Here is a 7,807-nt window from a genome sequence, read left to right on the forward strand (position 1 = left end):
GTGCGCTGAATTCAGCGCACTGTTGGCTTTCCAGCGGTATATAGAACTGCATGTGCTCTAAACCATGAAAGGTCCTCTTTAACAAGGCTCCCAGCAGTCATGACAACTGGATGCTGGCCCCGTAGCTTTCTCTGGGTGCCAGTGACCCACAGGAAAATGGTGGTGCCCACGCGCAGCTGGTAAAATGGCGTTTTGGTCATCTTTGACCGAGGTGCCTGGGAGTTTAAAGGGATCCTATCATTCAGACGACATTTTTTCTAGGTACCACGTCGGAATAGCCTTAAGAAAGGCTATTCTTCTCCTACCTTTCATTGTCTTCTCCACGCCACCATTCGCCTACAATCCCGATTCTTGTCGGTATGCAAATTAGCTCTCTCGCAGCACTGGGGGCGGGCCCCAGTGTTCAAACAGCAGCGTCATCTTCAGCCTCTTCTTCCGGCGGTGGCTTGTAACTTCTAGGCCTCGGGCAGAGCAGACTGTGCATGCCCGCAGGCCCCGAGAAAATGGCCACTTACAATACTGTGCAAGCAGCCACTTTCTCGTGGCCTATGGGCATGCGCAGTCTGCTTTGCCCGAGGCCTAGCAGTAAGAAGAGGTTTAAGAGGAGGCTGCTGATGAAGATGGAGGTGGCACTGGAGAGAGTTATCTCACAGCATTGGGGCTGTCCCCAGTGCTGTTTGAGTGCTGGGGCCCGCCCCCAGTGCTGCGAGAGAGCTAATTTGCATACCAACAAGAACCGGGTTTGTAGGCGAACGGTGGCGCGGAGAAGACGCGGAGATATATATATATATATATATATATATATATATATATATATATATATATTAGTAGAATATGCGCAGCTTCGCTCGCGGAAAATATGTTGAATTGTTGGTTATGCTAAAGTAAATTTTCAGTATCACACTGTAATTGACATTCTCAGAGCTACAGTAAATCTTTTTTTCCACTTTACATTTTTATTATTTTGGCATTTTACTAATTTGTCGTAACACTGATGTGAACAACAACTTTTTTCTTTTCTTTTCATTTCAACATTTTTATTGATTTTACATATTCAATACATATTATCACAACTATTATAACCATTACTATTTTTGTAACTATTTTTTGTCAAAAATTAAAATGTATGCCCCTGACGCCAACATATAAAACATTTACACCCAATTAACAACGTAGTACAGTGATGACGAACCATTTAGAGACCGAGTACCCAAAATGCAACCCAAAATCCACTAAATTATCGTGAAGTGCCAACACAGCAATTTAAACTTAATACTGTGTGTATCCACAAATTACAGTCATATGAATGTGGCTTTACAGAGCTTTCAATAATATGAACAACTTTGTACTGAGAGGTAAAGGTCTCTGCATTTAGTACTTTGAACAATTAATGTTCACTGTTTACATCGCACAGGTTTTATAGTGACCGTGCAATGTTCTTATATCCTGTACTAATATCATGTCTGCTATAAAACAGATACTGTGTGATATAAATAGTGAAGGGACCCCAAACAGTATTATATGCTCCACAGTGCCCCTCCCCTACAGTATTATATGCTCCACAGTAGGCCCCCCACACAGTATTATACGCTCCATAGTAGCCCCCCACAGGATTATATGCTCTACAGTGGCATCCACACACAGTATTATATGCTTATCAATTCAACCCCCAGTATTATATGCTCCTCAGTACCCCCACACACAGTATTATATGCTACTCAGGACGCTTCCCCAGTATTATATGCTCCTCAGTACCCCTCCAAACATACATAGTATTATATGCTACTCAGTACACTCCCCCAGTATTGTATGCTCTTCAGTACCCCCTCCAAACACACACAGTATTATATGCTCCTCAGTACATTCTTCAGTTTGACTGACTGACACACACACTCACTCTCACACTCTCACCCATGAAGAGCCATCGGTTTCCACCTCCTTTTGATTGCGGGCGCTGATGACTCACGTCATCGTGCCTGCGTTGGGGCAGAGGTCAAACTCTGTAATCGGTGTAGGCCGAAGTTGCGCGATCTGCGGCCTAAACTGACAGCTTTCAGCTGTATGTGCATTTGCACATACAACTGAAGGCAGTAATTGCTCACCAACGGGGATCCAGTACCGGGTTCCCCGTTAGTGAGCGATTCGGGTGAATGCACGCATGCCAGCATAGAGGGCTCTGCGTGCCCTCTCTGGCAAGCGTGCCATAGGTTCGCCGTCACTAACATAGTGCAACCCTTCTCCCCTCTTTCCAGTGTAATCTATAAGTAGTTCATGGACAAAAAAGTAAAATTGGTTTACATTTACACAAATACACATCGCGTCTACAATCCAGTAGCCGGCGGCAGCGGCGAAGCGAGGAGCTGACACAGGTCAGCTTCTCGCTTCAGCCGCATATGTGTCAGCGAGAGAGGCGTGCAGCAGTGAAGCGAGGAGCTGACCGGTGTCAGCTCCTTGCTTCAGCCGCATATGTGTCAGCGAGAGAGGCGCAAAGAGCGGCGAGGGAGCGGAGGAGACGGTAAGTGTAATGTGGAGGTGGAACGTGAAACTGGGGGCAGATGAAGGAGAGGACGGCATGACACTGGGGCAGAGATGGAGAGGACGGCATGACACTGGGGGCAGAGATGGAGAGGACGGCATGACACTGGGGGCAGAGATGGAGAGGACGGCATGACACTGGGGGCAGAGATGGAGAGGACGGCATGACACTGGGCGCAGAGATGGAGAGGACGGCATGACACTGGGGGCAGAGATGGAGAGGACGGCATGACACTGGGGACAGAGATGGAGAGGACATGAATGTGAGGGCAGAGATGGGGGGACATGAATCTGGGGCAGAGATGGAGGGGGGGCATGAATCTGGGGGCAGAGATGGAGGGACATGAATCTGGGGGCAGAGATGGAGGGGACATGAAACTGGGGGCAGAGATGTGGGGACATGAATCTGGGGCAGAGATGGAGGGGGGCATGAATCTGGGGGCAGAGATGGAGGGACATGAATCTGGGGCAGAGATGGAGGGGACATGAAACTGGGGGCAGAGATGTGGGGGCATGAATCTGGTGGCAGAGATGGAGGGACATGAATCTGGGGGCAGAGATGGAGGGGACATGAAACTGGGGGCAGAGATGTGGGGACATGACACTGGGGGCAGAGATGGAGAGGACGGCATGACACTGGGGGCAGAGATGGAGAGGACGGCATGACACTGGGGACAGAGATGGAGGGGACATGAATCTGGGGGCAGAGATGGAGGGACATGAATCTGGGGGCAGAGATGGAGGGGACATGAAACTGGGGGCAGAGATGTGGGGACATGAAACTGGGGGCAGAGATGGAAGGGGAACATGAAACTGGGGGCAGATGAAGGGTGTATATGAAACTGGGGGAGAGATAGAGGGGGGACATATAATTTACGGGTGACTGTAGGAGGATTATACTGTGTGCGGGCACATGAAAAATTAACGAGTGGGCGGAGTCAACACAAAAGTGGGTGGGGCTAAATTTGCACATTTTGTCCCTCTTTTGGTTCTTCAAAAGTTGGGAGGTATGAGTAATGTACCTGAGCAGGAAGCTGTCCCCGCTGAGAAAAACTACGCCATTGTAGAGAGGGAATATTTGGCCATTAAGTGGGCGCTGGATGCTCTGAGGTATTACCTCCTGGGGAGAAAGTTTAAATTGATCACTGACCATGCTCCCCTTACATGGATGAAACTTAATAAGGACAGAAATGCTAGGGTTACCCGATGGTTCCTGACTCTGCAAAATTTTGTGTTTGATGTAGAAATAATTGGGAAATGCTGATGCCCTGTCAAGGGTGCATTGTATGATGGCCACAAATGCCCATGGTTGGTCAGGTAATGGAGGGGGTGTACATCTCAACCAGACTACTCAGATCGGTGAGATGAGAAAACTCCAGGAATGTTTGTTCTCAGCATACAACTTTCGTCTGCTGAGCATTTTGGTAAATACTAAGTACGGAACTGGCTTTTTAGGAATGACAGGTAGGATTGGTAGTGGTACCTGTCATTCCACCCCCGCTCCAGTCCACACTTTGGGGATGTTCCAGCAGTGACTCAGCTGCAGAGAGTCAAGGAGTCTTAAGAAGCCAGCTCCAGCAGCAACACTTTGGCAGAGCTTGGCTGGAGAGCTGACAGAGAGGTCATATTCTTGGAGCTGTGTCCTGAATGATCCTACTGGCTTTTGGATTTCTGTGATTCTAGGTGAGGTAACCTATTCTATGTTTAGTTAGAGCCTAGCCGGGCAGGGATTTATTTTTGTATTGTTTCCTTTTGTTGCTGCACTATATTTTTGAGTAAACATAAAACTCTACCTTTGTTTTGGACTAAAAGAAACTGTACTTGTGTGTCTATGCCACCCCACCTAGCAACCCCAGACCCTAACAATACATATAATTTTTTTAATTTATTTATTACAACCATATATTGAAATTGATCATTTTTTTTTATTGTGTGATTGCAGTTTGTTTTTGTTTTTTTTTTATTTTTTTTATTCTGTTTTGTGTACATGTTTATTATTGCAGCCATCTTACCCAAGTTATTAAGTTTAATCATGTCTTTTGTTACTGTATTTTCACAGACGCCCAAACCCAATAGATAGAACCCAATAGGAAATTCTTAGGCTAAGCTCACACGCAAATACGTGTGAGCATATTCCGTTGCGGTAGTCATTAACGGTGTCCCGTCGCGACTTTCAGATCCGGATTAGGCCCAAATGAATGGGCCTAGTCCGGAGGGTGCTGCCGCGAGGTGGACACCGCGGCTGATTCAGTGATTTCGTGGAATCCGCCTGAAGAAAGTGTAGCTCATTTCTTTTTTTCCACTAGCGGCAACATGCTGCTAGCGGAAAAAAGAACGCTAGCAGTCAACATAGACCACCATTGTGAGGGGGCGGATTATGATGTGGATTCCATGCCAAAATCCGCCCCCTCTTGCCCCGTGTGAACGGGGCCTTATGCTTCTCCCTTCTGCTTAATCCACTCCCGGCTTTGACTCAAAAAAACTGCAACAAAATCTGCAACAAAAAAAATTGACACTCCCACTCAATTAACATATAAAAATGCCAGTAAAATAAATAATCAACATACCTTAAACATGATATACATCACAGCCATTGGCTCTCTACTGGATCTCACCTTGTATATGGTTTGTTCAATGCCGTTAGCCATTCTACAGCGCACGCCAAGACACAATCCACGTGCACGCCGATATAGGTTTCATCCCTATATATTGTGCATTTGCTACTTGTTCTTTTGATTGTAACGGAACGGACACTTGAGAAAGGGATGGTTTCAATCCCGAAACATGTTGTGTACTTTTAAGGCTGAATAAAATACTGGTGTGAGGGTAAGCGCGGATCCGATATCTTTCTTTTCCATATTTATATTCTGTGGATTGGATGGTCCTTATTATTTTAGTTTATGACGTGCTAGCACGTTGATCCTGGCTGCTTTTTATCCCTACCATTTTGAGGTGAATGTCTATTCTCACCTAAAAGGTGATTATTTTATTGGTCTCCTTTGTTTTGTGTGGAATTACCTACAAAGGATAATGCGCTAGGTGTTGCGCGGTACTGTCTATTATTGTCTTTTTCAATTAAGTTTAATCATGTCTTTTATTACTGTATTTTCAGAGAAGCCCGAACCCAATAGAAAGCAATGGGTCCATTTTTAACAGACATAAAAACAGATTGATGCCCTCTAAAATGTGGCCTTCAAAATCAGACAGACTGACGTGGAACAAATGCTGAATGTATGCAAAATGGATTGGTGCCCTTTCACCTCTAAGAAATTGACGTGGTCATGTAAATAAAGCCTTAGGCTAAGGCCCCTCGTCGCGGGAACGCAGCTTTTTTTGTTGCGTGTTTTTGAGCCAAGAATGGCCACAAGAGGAACGTGAAATATATAGGAAACTCTTAGGATAATCTCACACGTAAATACGTGTGAGCATATTCGGTTGCGGTTGCCATGATGGGATGCTGGTGCAGTGCACGTCATCCCATTGCGGCTTTCCGCTCCGGATTAGGCCCAAATGAATGAGCCTAGTCCGGAGGGTGCTGCCATGAGGTGGACACCGCAGCTGATTCAGTGATTCCATGGAATCCGCCTGAAGAAAGTGCAGCTCGTTTCTTTTTTTCCACTACCGCTAGCGGTAAAAAGAATGCTAGCAGTCAACATAGACCACCATTGTGAGGGGTGGATTCCATGCCAAAATCCGCCCCTTCTTGCCCCATGGGCCTTATACTTCTCCCTTCTGCTCAATCCACTCCTGGTTTTGACTCAAAAAAAACGCAACAAAATCTGCAACAAAAAAAAGCTGCGTTTCCGCAAGTGGGGCCGTAGCATGTCAATTATAACTGCAGAAACGCTAGCGTATAGGTATCATAAGGGCAGAAAGACGCAGAGAATTCTGTGAAAACGCAATGAAAAACACTGCAGAAAGAAATATGAAGCTTTTCCACCACGATTTTTTCTGCATAATTTTTTTTTTTTTTTTTTTTTTTGCTGTGGGGCCTTAGCTTTGATCAAAGGTTATAACTAGAGATAAGCAAACACTAAAATGTTCGGGGTTCGAAATCCGATTCGAACAGCCGCTCACTGTTCGACGGGTTTCGAGCCCCATTATAGTCTATGGGGGGAAATGCTCGTTTCAGGGGTAGGCAACATTCGATCAAATTCTACTTACCAAGTCCATGAGTGAGGTTTGGGCTGGATTCTTCTCCCTGCGCAGCGTCCCCGCGTCCTCTTCCGGCCTTGAATTCACTCTGCTAGGCATCGGGCCTGGGCAGAGCTGACTGCGCATGCGCGCACTACAAGCGGACATGCGCAGTCGGCTCTGCCCAGGCCCGATGGCTGGCAGAGTGAATGCAGAGCCGGAAGACGCCGCGGGGAAGCTGCGCAGGGAGAAGACTTCTAAAGGTAGGAGAAGAACCAGCGTTGATTGCCAATGTATAGCATTTTGCCAATCAACGCTGGTTCTGCATCGAATCTTAACTTCGAACAGCTAGTAGTATTCGATCGAGTACGAGTATTTCGAATACCGTAGTATTCTATCGAACACCTACTCGATCGAGTACTACTCGCTCATCTCTAGTTATAAAGGTCATTTTTCAAGGTCTCTAAAGTTTTATCTTTTCAAATAACTACAATAGTTTCACTTGTGTTTTCATCATATTTGGCTTCCAGTAAATATCATTATCTTATCACTACTCCTTGTACTCAAGATTACTAAAGGTAATAATTGCACCTGGCAGGGATAAGCAATTATGTTTATTTTGTTTTCTAACAATAAACAAGCGTTTGATTGCATAGACGGGACATTTCTTAGAACTCTAAAAAATGTGGCTCCCCCCAGCCTTTATTGAAGCTGTTTTCATACTCTATGGTAGCCCCCATGCGTCCATTTAGATTAATGTGACCTTCTCAGAAAAATTTTATAATTACAATGGTACACGCCAAGGCTGCCCATTATCACCAAGCCTATTTGTACTTGCATTAGAAACCTTCCTGCAATCTGTCCGACAAAACCCGATATTAAAGGAGTATCACTTGGTAACCAAACTGTCTATGCAACAGTATTTGCTGATGACACACTTTTTGTACTGACCTCACCCAGAGACAGCCGGCTAGCACTTAGTGCGCTAATTGATGAATATGGAATCTTATCCAATTCTAAAGTTAACTTTGAAAAATCTGAAATACTACCCATTAATCTGTCACAAACAGAAATTAGCTTTCTTTAAGCAAGCACCTCCATTTGCTTGGGTGACTATCCATATCAATTATTTAGGAAT

The sequence above is a fragment of the Leptodactylus fuscus genome, chromosome 8, assembly GCF_031893055.1.
Source record: "Leptodactylus fuscus isolate aLepFus1 chromosome 8, aLepFus1.hap2, whole genome shotgun sequence".
In the NCBI taxonomy this organism is placed as follows: Eukaryota; Metazoa; Chordata; class Amphibia; order Anura; family Leptodactylidae; genus Leptodactylus; species Leptodactylus fuscus.